This window comes from Tachyglossus aculeatus, chromosome X1 (assembly GCF_015852505.1).
Source record: "Tachyglossus aculeatus isolate mTacAcu1 chromosome X1, mTacAcu1.pri, whole genome shotgun sequence".
Taxonomy (NCBI): Eukaryota; Metazoa; Chordata; class Mammalia; order Monotremata; family Tachyglossidae; genus Tachyglossus; species Tachyglossus aculeatus.
Window position 1 is genome coordinate 8009155 of NC_052101.1, and position 17245 is coordinate 8026399.

A 17245-nucleotide genomic window follows, 5' to 3' on the forward strand; every position below is an offset into this window, starting at 1 on the left:
CCTGTGATTTCTTTTGAGAAGGCCAGAGAAAATGCCAGGTGTGATTGAGTGGTACACTGAGTTCATCTCTGTCAATATCTCAAACACATGAAGGATTTAGAGAAAGCTACTCCAATGGATGGGAAAATACAAGAGCATCGTGAGGAAAATAGTCAGGACGTTTCAGGCTGAAATGCAGAGTGCTTGCAATTGATGACAATCGAAATGTGAGATATGTTTCTATTTAAAATAAGGAGAAATATCCCCCCACCTCCTCCAAACTGTTTTAATTTAATTTCTCCAGATCAGCTCTGATCTCTTGGGTCAATGATTCCTTCAAGCTTTTATCTTTACAACTTAATATTATTGAATTTCTAAAGGAGAGGGCTCAAAAGCCAATGTGGGAAAATTAGCAAAACAAATGAAAAACCAAATTAGCCAATTTCAAGCGTTTACCGTTAGAATTTGAAGTTCTAAAGTTATATGGTTCGTTTTTTATGACGGTATTTGTTAAGCGCTTTTATTGAGAGACACATTTGTTATGGAGAAGCAGCATGGACTAATGTAATGTGGAGAGCAGTAGCCTGGCAGCTAGAAGGAGCCGATTTCTAATCCCGGCTCTTCGAATTGTCTGCTGAGTGACCTTGGGCAAGTTGTTTCACTTCTCTGTACCTCAGTTTCCTCAACTGTAAGGTGGGGATAACTGTTCCCCCTTAATAATAATAATAATGATAGCATTTATTAAGTGCTTACTATGTGCCAAGCACTGTTCTAAGTACTGGGGAGGTTACAAGGTGATCAGGTTGTCCCACAGGGGACTCACAGTCTTCATCCCCATTTTACAAATGAGGGAACTGAGGCCCAGAGAAGTTAAGTGACTTGCCCAAAGTCACACAGCTGACAGTTGGCAGAGCCGGGATTTGAACCCATGACCTCTGACTCCAAAGCCTGGTCTCTTTCCACTGGGCCACACTGCTTCCCTTCTACTTATACTGTGAGCTCCATGCAGGACAGAGACTGTATCCCACTTAATTAATTTGTGCTTACCCCAGCGCTTATAACCATGATTATCACATAGTAAGTGCTTCAGAAATACCATAAAAGTGCTTATTATGTGTCAGGCACTGTACTAGCAGAGAAGCAGCGTGGCTCAGCGGAAAGAGCATGGGCTTTGGAGTCAGAGGTCATGGGTTCAAATTCCGGCTCAGCCAATTGTCAGCTGTGTGACTTTGGGCAAGTCACAACTTCTCTGGGCCTCAGTTACCTCATCTGTAAAATGGGGATTAAGACTGCGAGCCCCCTGTGGGACAACCTGGTCACTTTGTAACCTTCCCAGCGCTTAGAACAGTGCTTTGCACGTAGTAAGCGCTTAATAAATGCCATCATCATCATTATTATTATTATTATTATTATTACTAAGCACTGGGGTAGATACAACTAAATCAGATTGGACGCAGTCCCTGTCCCACGTGGAGCTTACAGTCTCAGTCCCCATTTTCTAGATGAGGGAACTGAGGCACAGGGAAGTGAAGTGACTTGCCCAAGGTCACACAGCAGACACGTGCTGGAGCCAGGATTAGAGCCCAGGTCCTTCTGACCCCCAGACCACACAGCTTCTCTTGAAAAATGATTCTTCATGAGTCATCCAGCATGCTAAAGAAACGCTCAGCCAAGAAAAAAACCTAGAGTTGAAACATCGATCAATCGATCAATGGTATTTATTGGGCGCTTACTGTGTGCAGAGCACTGTACTAAGAACATGGGAGGGTATGATCTAACAATAAAACAGCCACATTCCCTGCCCATAACTAGTGACCGTTCAGGGAATCATTTTCTAGGTAATAAATGCACAAACATTTTAAAGGGTGGCACATCTTTAATGAAAGTGAGCAATGCCTCAGTGAAAATACCTCATTTAGTTTTCATATTTGAGAAATCACTGGCCACCTGCAAATTGCTTAAGCACACGTATGTTCAGAATGTATAGATTTCCCACAGTGCTTAAAAAATGAATCACAAGCATCACCCTTGGTGCCTTCGGAGTAATAAAAATGTATCTAAACTGAAGATTACTGCAAATGTGCAGTATAAAACATTTCCATTTTGCTGGCCATGGAAAACCAATTACAACTAACTTCTTTAAAATTAATTTGTCTCGCTTTTTGTGAGAATCATTCCTGTGGCATGAATTCACACTGATGTATTTTGCCACACACAGTATTATTTGTTGTTAAACTCTCCCGAGCGCTGAGTACAGTGCTTTGCACACAGTGAGCGCTCAAGAAACACGATTGAATGAATGTTCTCTCCCTAATGAAGCTATCAGGTTCATACGATTCAGTCAACAGAATCCCCCCAAAGAAAGTTTTAAAACAATGTAAAGTTTTGAATTTAATCCGAAAGAAAAGGTGAAAGATTTAGTATGTTTATATAGGTTTATAGAGAAGCAGCGTGGCTCAATGGCTTTGGAGTCAGAGGTCAATCAATCAATCAATCAATCGTATTTATTGAGCACTTACTATGTGCAGAGCACTGTACTAAGTGCTTGGGAAGTACAAATTGGCAACACATAGAGACAGTCCCTACCCAACAGTGGGCTCACAGTCTAAAAGGGGGAGACAGAGAACAGAACCAAACATACCAACAAAATAAAATAAATAGGATAGAAATGTACAAGTATAATAAATAAATAAATAAATAGAGTAATAAATATGTACAACCATATATACATATATACAGGTGCTGTGGGGAAGGGAAGGAGGTAAGATGGGGGGGATGGAGAGGGGGATGAGGGGGAGGGGAAGGAAGGGGCTCAGTCTGGGAAGGCCTCCTGGAGGAGGTGACCTCCTGGAGGAGGTCATGGGTTCAAATCCTGGCTCCGGCAATTGTCAGCTGTGTGACTTTGGGCAAGTCACTTAACTTCTCTGGGCCTCAGTTCCCCCATCTGTAAAATGGGGATTAAGACTGTGAACCCCCCGAGGGACAACCTGATCAGCTTGTAACCTCCCCAGCGCTTAGAACAGTGCTTTGCACATAGTAAGCGTTTAATAAATGCCATTATTATTATCATTATTATTATTATTATCACAGGGGCAAAACCTTTCTGAGCTGCAGAAGATGGGAACTATTACAGCAGTTCCTTGTTTAACTCTAAGGAATGTTAATTTATCTCCAAATCCAGAATGCACTTTAAGATGATTAAGAGACGAAGCAGTGCCAGAGTGCAGTAAAGCTTTTATTATCCTGCACTTTACCAACTGGAAAACCTGGCATCCGCCGATCCTCATCGTATTCGATTGATGTTTCTACCCAGTAGAAGGTAGTCCTGCAATGAATAGAATTTGCTGTATCCTTTTCATCATCATCATCATCAATCGTATTTATTGAGCGCTTACTATGTGCAGAGCACTGTACTAAGCGCTTGGGAAGTACAAGTTGGCAACATATAGAGACAGTCCCTACTCAACAGTGGGCTCACAGTCTAAAAGGGGGAGACAGAGAACAAAACCAAACATACTAACAAAATAAAATAAATAGAATAGATATGTACAAATAAAATAAATAAATAAATAAATAGAGTAATAAATATGTACAAACATATATACAGGTGCTGTGGGGAAGGGAAGGAGGTAAGATGGGGGGGATGGAGAGGGGGATGAGGGGGAGAGAAAGGAAGGGGCTCAGTCTGGGAAGGCCTCCATGGCAAAGGGGAAACTGAGGAAGATGAGCTGTGTGGTGTCCCCTTGAAACGCCCTCATGCACCCTCTCTGGAGTATATTAGCAGGGTTGGAGAAGCAGCATGGCCTAGTAATAATAATAATAATGATGGCATTTATTAAGCACTTACTATGTGCAAAGCACTGTTCTAAGCGCTGAGCACTGTTCTAAGCGCTGTTCTAGTGGCAAGAGGATGGGCTCCAGAATCAGAGGATGTGGGTTCTAATCCCGGCTCCGCCGCTTGTCAGCTGTGTGACTTTGGGCGAGTCATTTCGCTTCTCTGGGCCTCAGTTCCCTCATCTGGAAAAATGGGGATGAAGACTGTGAGCCCCACGGAGGACTGACTACCTTGTATCTTCCCCAGCGCTTAGAACAGTGTTTAGCACTTAGTAAGCGCTTAACAAATACCACCATTGTTATTACTAATTGTGGTCTTTGTTAGGCGCTTGCTATGTGCCAGACACTGTACTAAGCACTGGGGTAGGTATCATGGCTTAATGGAAGGAGCGTGGGCTTGGAAGTCAGAGGACATGGGTTCTAATCCCTGCTTCACTACCTGTCTACTGTGTGATCTTGGGCAAGCCACTTAACCTCTCTGTGCCTCAGTTACCTCATCTGTAAAATGGGTATTAAGACTGTGAGCCCCACGTGAGACAACCTGATTACCTTGTATCTACCCCAGTACTTAGAACAGTGTTTGGCACATAATAAGCACTTAACAAATACCATCATCATTATTATTATTGTAAGATAATTAGGTTGAGCCACATAGGGCTCACAGTCTCACTCCCCATTTTACAGATGAGGTAACTGAAGCCCAGGGAAGTGAAGTGACTGGCCCAAGGTCACACGGCAGACAAGTGGCAGAGCCAAGATTAGAACCCACAACCTTCTGACTTCTAGGGCTCTGCTCTCTCCACAACACCATGCTACTTGAGATAAACCTTGTTGATTCAATCTCTCATCCTATCCCGACTGGTTTACTGCATCGGCCTCCTCTCTGATGTCCCATCCTCCTGTCTCTCCCGGCTTCAGTCTATACTTCATTCTGCTGCCCAGATCATCTTTGTGCAGAAACACTCTGGGCACATCACTCCCTTCCTCAAAAATCTCCAGTGGTTGCCCAGCAACCTTTGAATCAAGCAAAAACTCCTCACTCTCGGCTTCGAGGCTGTCCATCACCTTGCCCCCTCCTACCTCACCTCCCTTCTTTCCTTCTCCAGCCCAGCCCACACCCTCCGCTCCTCTGCCGCCACTAACCTCCTCACCGGGCCTTGTTCTCGCCTGTCCCGCCGTCGACCGCCGGCCCACGTCCTGCCTCTGGCCTGGAATGCCCTCCCTCCACACATCAGCCAAACTAGCTTTGTTCCTCCCTTCAAAGACCTACTGAGAGCTCACCTCCTCCAGGAGGCCTTCCCAGACTAGCTCCCCCCTTTCCTCTGTTCCTCCTCCCCTCCCCATCACCCACCCCCACCCTACCTCCTTCCCCTCCCCATAGCACTTGCGTACGTTTGTACATATTTATTACTCTATTTTATTAATGATGTGTACATAGCTATAATTCTATTTATCTATTCTGATGGTTTTGACACCTGTCTACTTGTTCTGTTTTGTTGTCTGTCTCCCCCTTCTAGACTGTGAGCCCGTTGTCAGGTAGGAGCCGTCTCTATATGTTTCCGATTTGTACTTTCCAAGTGCTTAGTGCAGTGCTCTGCACACAGTAAGCGCTCAATAAATACGGTTGAATAAATGAATGAACAGTAAGCGCTCAATAAATACAATCGAATCGAATGAATGAATAAATGCCGTATGATTTAATCAGATACACGCAGAAGGTAACTGGAATAGACAGGATTAGAATCCAGGTCTCTTGACGCTCAGCCCTGACTCTCTCTCCTGATTCTAGGGCACATTGTTTCTCCTTTCCTCAGATCAATCAATCAATCGTATTTATTGAGCGCTTACTGTGTGCAGAGCACTGGACTAAGCGCTTGGGAAGTACATGTTGGCAGCATATAGAGACAGTCCCTACCCAACAGTGGGCTCACAGCCTAAAAGACTGTCAATCTGTCAACGTTTATTGAGTGCTTACTGTGTGCAGACCACTTGGGAGAGTGCAATATAATAGAGGGGGTGCACTTATCTATTTTCGGAAAAACGCCTCTGACTCCACAGAAATCCGTGAGCAAAGTGCTCACCCTCTGTCAGGAGGATTCAGGCTGCATGCTGCAGGAATAACGGGTTGGAATTCTAATCCCTCCAGGGTTAGAGCCTATATAACCTTCAAGTCCCGGTTCAGAGATGTTTATTGAAATAAGGAACTCGCTGACTCCCTCTGCTATGATTCAGTGATTTTCAGATTTTGAAACTATCTCTTTTCAGCATGAGAGCGATGGAATTTGACATTCACAACCGTTGTGATCTGACCATTGTTTTCCCTTGGATTAAAGGAAGGTCTTGAGGGAGGAAAACTCAAACAGAAGGAATTAGTCAGTTGAGCGAAACAAAATAATGGGTTTTTCCAGAGGAAAGGAAATGGCTGACCTGGAATCTAAAGGTTAAATTGTCCAGGTTGATTAGATTAGTGTTTGTATTTAGTCCATTTTAAGGGTCTAAAGCATCATGAAAAGCAGGGTGGCCTCATGGAGAGGGCAAGGGCTTGGGAATCAGAGGATTTGGTTCTAATCCCCACTCTGCCACATGTTTGCTGTGTGACCTAGGGCAAGCTGCTTAACTTCTCTGGGCCCCAGTTACCTCATCTATGAAAATGGGGATTAAGACTGCGAGCCCCATGTGGGACAGGGCCTGTGTCCAACCTGACTAGCTTTCATCTGCCCCAGCGCTTAGTATAGTGCCCGACACTTAGAAAGCATTAACAAATACCATTGTAAAAACAGGGTGGGTAGACAGATTTCAGCAAATCCTGATACTAGGTAGATAGTTTCCTTCATATTTGAAAAAGACATCACTGTGAGCTCGCTGTGGGCAGGAATGTGTCTGTAGTTATGTTGTACTCTCCCAAGCTTTGCACAAGGTAAGCGCTCAATGAATACGATTGAATGAATGAATTAATGAATGATGGTGAAGTTTATCTCTGGGGGCTTATGTGGGCATAATCCAAACTCTTTTCTCTTTTCTCTCATAATCTGCTCTTTTCTTTTTTATCATCTCCTCTCTCACTTTGTCCAGATTGTTTGGCTGAAGAGAGCCACTCTTTCCTGATTTTTAATTCCTGATTTTGATTTTTTGATTCCTGATTTTAAGCCTGATACCAATAACTCGGTAGAATGGATCCCTTAAACAAAAGTAGTGTGCTTACCAAGTCTCTCTAGCCCTGATTTTTTCCAAAGGGTTATAAATGCGAATGGAGACAGAGTCAGTTGTAACTGGATATGGCTGAGATCAGCTGCATTGAAAAACTAGAAGTTCATTCATTCTTTCATTCATTCATTCAATCATATTTATTGAGTGCTTACTGTGTGCAGAGTACTACACTAAGTGCTTGGGAGAGTAGGATATGATGATAAAAAGATACATTACCTGCCCACAATGAGCTTACAGTCTAGAGGGGGACAGACATTAATAGAAATAAATTCATTCATTCAATCGTATTTATTGAGCACTTACTGTGTGCAGAGCACTGTACTAAGCGCTTGGGAAGTACAAGTTGGCAACATATACAGACGGTCCCTACCAAACAACGGGCTCACAGTCTAGAAGGGGGGAGACCGACAACAAAACAAAACATGTGGACAGGTGTCAAGTCACCAGAATAAATAAAAAGTAAAGCTAGGTGCACATCATTAACAAAATAAATAGAATAATAAATATGTACAAGTAAAATAAATAGAGTAATAAATCTGTACAAACATATATAGAGGTGCTGTGGGGAGGAGAAGGAGGTAGGGCGGGGGGATGGGGAGGAGGAGAGGAAAAAGGGGGCTCAGTCTGGGAAGGCCTCCTGGAGGAGGTGAGCTCTCAGTAGGGCTTTGAAGGGAGGAAGAGAGCTAGCTTGGAGGATGTGTTTGTACTTCCCAAATGCTTAGTACAATGCTCTGAACACAGCAAGCACTCAGTAAATACGATTGAATGAATGAATGAAAGTGCTGAGGGGCTGGAAGGGGGATGAATAAAGGGAGCAAGTCAGGGTGACACAGAAGGAAATGGGAGAAGAGGAAAGGAGGGCTTAGTGGGGTGATCATCATCATCATCATCAATCGTATTTATTGAGCGCTTACTGTGTGCAGAGCACTGTACTAAGCGCTTGGGAAGTACAAGTTGGCAACATATAGAGACGGTCCCTACCCAACAGTGGGCTCACAGTCTAAAAGGGGGAGACAGAGAACAAAACCAAACATACTAACAAAATAAAATAAATAGAATAGATATGTACAAGTAAAATAAATACATAAATAAATAGAGTAATAAATACGTACAAACATATATACATATATACAGGTGCTGTGGGGAAGGGAAGGAGGTAAGGAGGTAAGGAGGTGATCCATCTGTGACCAGTGTTTCAATCGTCTGATTTCAACAGGCCTCTCCTGCAGGCTCATAATTTGGGGCCTAGTGGAAAGCCCAGAGAACAGTTTGTTGATGAGAGGGATTTTTTCTTTTTCAAATGGTATTTTTTAAGTGTTTACTACATGCCAAGCACTGTACTAAGCGCCGGATGCAAGCTACTCAGGTTGAATACAGTCCCTGTCCCACTTGTGGCTCACAGTCTCAAATCCCATTTTACAGATGATGTAACTGAGGCAAAGTGAAGTGACTTGCCCAGTGTCACAGAGCAGACTGGTGCCAGGATTAGAACCCAGGTCCTTCTGATTACCAGACCGTGCTCTTTCCACTAGGCCAGGCTGCTTCTTTTCTCCTCTTTTCACTTCTCCCAACTCCTTAGAAACCCAACAGTTCTCATAGGGATTGATGAAAAATCAGTAGATTGCCTGATCAGGGTTTCTTATGTGAGTTCACCATTACACTAATCCCAAAAGCATTTAATGTCAATTTTTTCTTCCTGTCTTGTCCTTTATTTTAGATTCTATCTCCCCCTCTAAACCGTAAGCTCCTTAAGGATCTGGATCATGTCAATAACTGAGAAGCTGTGTGGCCTAGTGGATAGAGCCCGGCTGGGGAGTCAGAAGGATCTGAGTTCTAATCCTGACTCCGCCACTTGTCTGCTGTGTTTCCTTTGGCAAGTCACTTCACTTCTCTGGGACTCAGTAATCTCATCTGTAAAATGGGGATTAAGACTGCGAACCCCATGTGGGACAGGGACTGTGTCCAACCTGATTTGCTTGTATCCAACCCAGGGCTTAGTACAGTGTCTGGCACATAGTAAGTGCCTAACAAATATCACAATGATTATGATTAATATTCTATAATATAATATTATTATATAATACAGCCACATAACTGTATTATAAAAATAGGATACAATATAGTATTAGAATTATTATTAATAATAATAATGACCAGTTCTCTATTGTATTCTCCCAAGCCTTCACTACAGTGCTCTGTCCACAGCAAGCACTCAGTAAATACTATTTGATTGATTGATTGATTGTACTTTCAGATGAAAGTCACCTTTGAGCATCAGTCTTGTGAATAGATTTCCTACTATTATTCTCCAGAGAGAGTGAGACCCTATTATTTGTGGCTGGTATTTTGAGAACCAGTTTGACTGTTTTCTTCTTTATTACCATTGGGTTTCTTCTAAAGAGAATGAGCTGCTATCACAGCTCAGTTACACAAGCTGTTTCTAAAGAAGAAGCAATGTTAAAATGAGACCATTACAATTTTCTAAGGTAATACCCTACCGTAAATTACTCACCTTCAACCCGTCTATGCCAATATTCTTCTGCTCTCTAAGCAATAAAGTGCTGCCGCTCATGGAACGTAGTGTCAATAAGAAAATTATCCCGTTTAATTACCAAGCCAATATGTCCGAGATGACTTAGATTGTTGTTTTCTTAAGGGCATAAATGTTAGGAAATTTCCAGAGAACACACAGGTCTCAACAATATGTCCTGCTGCCATTTGCATTTTTATCTCATCTGGGATATAGAGTCCTTAAGGGCATAAATGTTAGGAAATTTCCAGAGAACACACAGGTCTCAACAATATGTCCAGCTGACATTTGCATTTTTATCTCAACTGGGATATAGAGTCCCAGCCCTACTGAGAGCTCACCTCTTCCAGGAAGCCTTCCCAGACTGAGCCCCCTCCTTCCTCTCCCCCTCCTCCCCATCTCCATCCCCCTGCCTTACCTCCTTCCCCTCCCCACAGCATCTGTATATATGTATATATGTTTATGCGGATTTATTACTCTATTTATTTATTTTATTTGTACATATTTATTCTATTTATTCTATTTTGTTAATATGTTTTGTTTTGTTCTCTGTCTCCCCCTTCTAGACTGTGAGCCCACTATTGGGTAGAGACTGTCTCTATATGTTGCCAACTTGTACTTCCCAAGCGCTTAGTACAGTGCTCTGCATACAGTAAGCGCTCAATTAATACGACTGAATGAATGAATGAATGAAAGTAGAAAGACGACTGGCAGTTTAAAAGCAAATTACGTTTCTTAATAAATTCCTCCCTCTATTGGAAAATAATTCTTAAAAATTTGGAGCATCAGGTTTAATAGTGTAAAGATCATTCAGAGCAGATCTACCATCCTAAATAAGTGTATTTTTCTGAACTCACACTTTTCAATCGAGGGTGTTCTTTAAGTAAAGAAGGGGAATGTTTGAGACTTAAAAAAGAAATCCTCTAGACTGTAAACTTGTCCTCTAGACTGTAAGTCGGCTGTGGACAGGGAACATGTCTACCAACTCTGTTATATTGTACTCTCTCAAGCGTTTAGTACAGTGCTCTGCACACAGCAAGTGCTCAGTAAATAAGGTTGATAGGTTGAAATGCTGGAACTAGAAGGTAGACTGTAGACTTTTATTTATTTCTGTTCATTTCTGTCTCCCCCTCTAGACTGTAAGTTCTCTGTGGGCAGGGAACGTGTCTGTTATATTGTTCTGTAACACAGTACACAGTAAGCGCTCAATAAATACAACTGACTGACCGACCGACTGCCTGGAATTCAGAGCAGAGACGTTCTAGTCAAATCAATCAATCAATCAATCAAATTTATTGAGCGCTTACTGTGTGCAGAGCACTGTACTAAGCGCTTGGGAAGTACAAGTTGGCAACATATAGCGACGGTCCCTACCCAACAGTGGGCTCACAGTCTAGAAAGGGGAGACAGAATAAAACCAAACATATTAACAAAATAAAATAAATAGAATAGATATGTACAAGTAAAATAAATAGAGTAATAAATCTGTACAAACATATATACATACAACTGACTCTACTACCCTAAATTAGTGTATTTTCGCAACTAACACTTTTCAATTAAAGGCAGTTCCTCCGGGAAAGATAGAAGAATGTCTGATTCTTAAAAATGAAATTTTCTAGACTGTAAGCTCGTTGTGGGCAGGGAATGTGTCAGTTATATTGTTATATTGTACGCTCCCAAGTGCGTACAGTAAGTGCTCAATAAATAAGACTGATTGATTGACTGATTGATTGAATGCATCATCTATACTTCAGCCAATTCATGCTCTACAATCTTTGCCACTTGCCTTCGGCCAGAGCTTAATTCCAGGACCTGAATATCAGACTTTGAGGAAGACCATCAAAGTTGTTTTCGGGATTTCCTTTTCCTTTTGAGTTTTCAACTCGCTTCTACTGGGAGCCCTCTGGGGAAGGGACAGAACTAAAGTTCTTCTGCACTCAATCGGTAACATTCATTGAGCACTTAACGTGGGCAGAGCACCATATTAAGTGTTTGTGAGGGTGCAGTAGAAATAGTCCACCTGATTTCTGTCCTCGAGGAGTTTACGATCTAGCAGGGCAGACAGACACTAAAGAAAATTGCAGAGAGGAGGGAGTAATAAAGGATAGAAAATACATATTTAAGTGCTAGGGGGAATTGTGAGTACTTCAGCGCTTAGTGAAGAGAAGTGGTGTGGTGATGCTGGAAGTCAGATGACCTGGGTTCTAATCCTGGCTCTGTCAGGTGTCTGCTGTGTGGCCTTGGACAAGTCGCTTCACTTCTCTGTGCCTCAGTTACCTCATCTATAAAAAGGGGATGAAGACTGTGAGCCTCTCATGGGACATGGACTGTGTCCAACTTAATTAGCTTGTATCTACCCCAGTGCTTAGTACAATGCCTGGTACATAGTAAGTGCTTAACGAATACCATTAAAAAGGTGCATGAAAGAGCTCCAGGGAGATTTGGGGGGATCTAAGGTGGGGAGATGAGACTGGAATGTGCCTTTTTATTGTTGCATTGTATTTTCCCAAGTGTTTAGTACTAACAATTTACATTTAAGGTCAGTTCCCCAGGGAAAGAAAGGAGAATGTTTGATTCTTAAAAAAGAAATCCTCCGGACTGTATGCTCATTGTGGACAGGGAATGTGTCTGTTATTATATTATATTGTACTCTCCCAAGCACTTAGTACAGTGTTCTGCACACAGTAAGCGCTCAATAAATAGGGTTGACTGACTGAGATGATAGATTAATTAAGAAAGGCCTTCAGGAGGAGATGTGGTTTCAGAAGAGGAGATCAGTGGTCCGGCCGTTGTGGAGGGAGATACAGGCAGGAGAGAGACTGCCAGCCAGAGTACGGATTTATTACTCTATTTATTTTACTTGTACATATTTACTATTCTATTGATTTTGTTAATGATGTGCATCTAGCTTTATTTGCCTTTATTCTGATGACTTGACACCTGTCCACATGTTTTGTTTTGTTGTCTGTCTCCCCCTTCTAGACTGTGAGCCCATTGTTGGGTAGGGACCGTCTCTGTATGTTGCCAACTTGTACTTCCCAAGCACTTAATACAGTGCTCTGCACACAGTAAGCACTCAATAAATATGATTGAATGAATGAATGAAAGAGAGAACGATGGTCCAGTGAATAGGTTGGCTTGAGAGGAATGAAATGTGTGCGCTGGGGTATAGTGGGAGAAGAGAGTGGATTAAGTAGAGGGGAGAGAGCTGAGACCAGTCAAAGTTTAACTGTGAAGCCAGTGGTTCGCTGTTTCTCTGCTTTATCCACACTTTCCAGCCCAGGGTCTTAAGTAATTTCATATATTAATGTCCTTTTGAGGGTTTCTGAGATAAATTTCCTGGATGAAGATTATTTTAAAAGTTTGGAAAGCAAGAAATTAGAAAAAAAGTAAGAGTATACTGTTACAACTTATATATAAGAACAACCACATTCGAAAATGTGCTTTTACTAGCCTAGAAGTCACACCTTTCCCTTTGGTGACCATTTTAAATGAGAAAATTTCACTACTAACTCAATGGTCCCAATCTCTACTGATGTTTCAAAGGGTAAAATGAGACCCGTAAATCTTTCCTCTCATTGTTCTACCAGGCAATCATCAATCCCCGCTCTGCCGCTTGTCAGCTGTGTGGCTTTGGGAAAGTCGCTTCACTTCTCTGTGCCTCAGTTACCTCATCTGTAAAATGGGGATGAAGACTGTGAGCCCCACGTGGGACAACCTGATCACCTTGTATCCTCCCCAGTGCTCAGAACAGTGCTTTGCACATAGTAAGTGCTTAACAAATGTCATTATTGTTATTATTATTACCAATTAATTGCATTTATTGAGCACTTACTGTGTGCAGAACATTGTACTAAGCGTTTGGGAGACTACGACACAACAGAATTGGTAGACAAGTTCATGAAAGAAAGGGTAGAAAAAACCTTTACATAAAGTATAACTAACCCAACCAGTAGTCTTCCATTTTCTAGGTCAACATCCAACTGCATACAATAGGTGCTGTGTGTCTTTCGAAATCATCACATTAAAAAAACCCAAACCAAAACAAAATAATTCTTCATATTTTCTCTGAGTCCAGTTTGAAGATGTAGCATTTCATTTTCGGTAAGAAAACTACAAGTGGCAGCTTTGTGAAAAGAGCTGTTTCTCACAGTCTATGCCAGATGTGTATATTACCTTGCCAAGTTGGCAGAGTTGGGCTGAAAATGATCCTTTCTGAACATTGCTGGAGTTTTTAAGTTCCAAATGGTCCCAGCTGAAAAAAAAAAAGTATAGATTAGCCATGTTATGAGATGTAAATAAAACACGGTATTATAAGAACCTGCTCAAGGGCTAAACTAAAACATCATAATGGGGAAAATGTCTCTGCTCTGAATTACAGTCAGTTAATTGTATTTACTGAGCGCTTATTGATTGCAGAGCACAAGTCAATCAAGGCAGGCAAGAGCTGTGGCTCGTGTCTCCTCCTGCCTTCAAGACATCTCCATCTGGATGTCTGCTCACCATCTAAAACTCAATATGTCCAAGACTGAACTCCTTATCTTCCCTCCCAAACCCTGCCCTCTCCCTGACTTTCCCATTACTGTTGATGGCACTAGCATCCTTCCCATCTCACAAGCCCGCGACCTTGGTGTCATCCTCGACTCCACTCTCTCGTTCACCCCACACATCCAATCTGTCACCAAAACCTGCCGGTCTCACCTCTGCAACATGACCAAGATCCGCCCTTTCCTCTCCATCCAAACCGCTACCCTGCTGGTTCAGTCTGTCCTCTTATCTCGACTGGATTACTGCATCAGCCTCTTCTCTGATCTCCCATCCTCCTGTCTCTCCCCACTTCAGCCTATACTTCACGCTGCTGCCCGGATCATCTTTGTGCAGAAATGCTCTGGGCATGTTAATCCCCTCCTCAAGAATCTCCAGTGGCTACCAATCAACCAATGCACCAGTCAAAAACTCCTCACTCTCGGCTTCAAGGCTGTCCATCCCCTCGCCCCCTCCTACCTCACCTCCGTTCTTTCCTTCTCCAGCCCGACCCGCACCCTCCGCTCCTCTGCCACTGCTAACCTCCTCACTGGGCCTCGTTCTCACCTGTTCCACCGTCGACCCCTGGCCCGGAATGCCCTCCCTCTGCACATCCACCAAACTAGCTCTCTTCCTCCCTTCAAAGCCCTACTGAGAGCTCACCTCCTCCAGGAGGCCTTCTCAGACTGAGCCCCCTATTTCCTCTGCCCCCGCATTCCCCCTGCCCTACCTCCTTCCCCTCCCCACAGCACCGGTATGTATGTTTGTACAGATTTATTACTCTATTTATTTTACTTGTACGTATTTACAATTCTATTTATTTTATTTTGTTAATATGTTTGGTTTTGTTCTCTGTCTCCTCCTTTTAGACTGTGATCCCACTGTTGGGTAGGGACCGTCTCTATATGTTGCCAACTTGTGCTTCCCAAGAGCTTAGTACAGTGCTCTGCACACAGTAATCGCTCAATAAATGATTAATATGATTGAATGAATGAATGAATGGAGAAATAAGAGGATACAAGTGAAGCAGTGTGGCCTAGAGGGAAGAGCTTGGGAGTCAGGGGCCCTGGGTTCTAATCCCTGCTCTGCCAAATGCTTCCTGTGTGACCTTGGGTAACCTCTCTGTGCCTCAGTTCTCCTGTTTTCCCTTCTACTTAGACTGTGAGCCCCAGGCGGGACAGGGACCAATTCCAACCTGATTCACTTGTATCTACTCCAGAGTTTAGAACAGTATTTGACCCGTAGCTAGAGCTTAACAGATGCCATTAACAAACAAACAAACAAAAAAACCCCAGAGAGACTTCCCCCTGACAAACACGATTTCATTTCAAAGAATTCTAACCTCGGCACAGAAAAAGTCGGGCCCAGCCTTTCCTTCTCCTCTAGACTGTAAGTGTATTATTGGGGAAGCAGCGTGGCTCAGTGGAAAGAGCCCGGGCTTGGGAGTCAGAGGCCGTGGGTTCTAATCCCGGCTCTGCCACTTCACAGCTGTATGACTTTGGGCAAGTCACTTAACTTCTCTGTGCCTCAGTTCCCTCTTCTGTAAAATGGGGATTAAGACTGTGAACCCCACGTGGGACAAACTTGATTACCTTGTATCCCCCCCCAGTGCTTAGAACAGTGCTTGGCACATAGTAAGCGCTTAAATACCAACATTATTATTATTATTATGGGCAGGGAATGTGCCTCCCAACTCTGCTGCACTGCACTCTCCCAAGCACTTAGTACAGTGCTCTGCACATAGTAAGCACTCAATAAATACCATCAATGGACTAATTTCCTTGAAAATTGATGAGAGGAATCCATCTTGAACTTGGGGTAGCTTTGGGACCCCATTTCCATCTTCAGTCCTGATTCTTTGTTTTTCTGGTGCCAACTAGCTTGTAAACTCCTTGAGGGCTAGGATTGTGCTTATTCATTCATTCAATCCTATTTAATAATAATAATAATGGTATTTGTTAAGCGCTTACAATGTGCCAAGCACTGTTCTAAGCGCTGGGGTAGATACAAGCTAATCAGGTTATCCCACGTGGGGCTCACAGTCTTCATCCCCATTTTACAGATGGAGGTAACTGAGGCACAGAGAAGTTAAGTGACTTGCCCAAGGTCACACAGCAGACAAGTGGTGGAGCCAGGATTAAAACCCATGTCCTCTGACTCCCAAGCCCATTCTCTTTCCATTAAGCTACGCTGTTTATAGAACACTTACTGAGTGCACAGCACTGTACTAAGCGCTTGGAAACTGTGTTTCAGATCATTATCATGGCTCAATGGAAAGAGCACGGGCTTTGGAATCAGAGGTCATGGGTTCAAATCCCTGCTCTGTCAATTGTCAGCTGTGTGACTTTGGGCAAGTCACTTAACTTCTCTGAGCCTCAGTTACCTCATCTGGAAAATGGGGATTAAGACTGTGAGCCCCCCGTGGGACAACCTGATCACCTTGTAACCTCCCCAGCGCTTAGAACAGTGCTTTGCACATAGTAAGCGCAGTTATCAATTTATCAACTCTACTGTATGCTCCCAAGCACTTAGTACAGTCTACTCAATCAATCAATCAATCAATTGTATTTATTGAGCGCTTACTGTGTGCAGAGCACTGTACTAAGTGCTTGGGAAGTACAAGTTGGCAACATATAGAGACAGTCCCTACCCAACAGTGGGCTCACAGTCTAGAAGGGGGAGACAGAGAACAAAACCAAACATATTAACAAAATAAAATAAATAGAATAAATATGTACAAATAAAATACAGATGCTGTGGGGAAGGGAAGGAGGTAAGATGGGAGGGTTAATAAATAAGCAGGCCTGACACTCTCAGGTCAATACTTACTTTAAACATAACACCAAGGAATCCTCACCAAATCCATCAAATCAGTTGATCAATCATTCAACTGTATTTATTGAGTGCTCGCTGTGTGCAGAGCACTGTACTAAGCTCTTGGGAGAGTCCAATAGAACAGAGTTGGCAGATAAATTTCCCGTCTGCAAATAGCTTACAGTCTAGAGGTGGTGACAGACAGAAATAATAATAATAATAATAATAATGACAGAAATAAATGCATTATGGCTAGGTACATAAGTGGTGTGGGGCTGAGGGTGGGGGGAATAAAGGGTACAAATCCAATATTTGTATAGATTTATTACTCATTTATTTTACTTGTACATATTT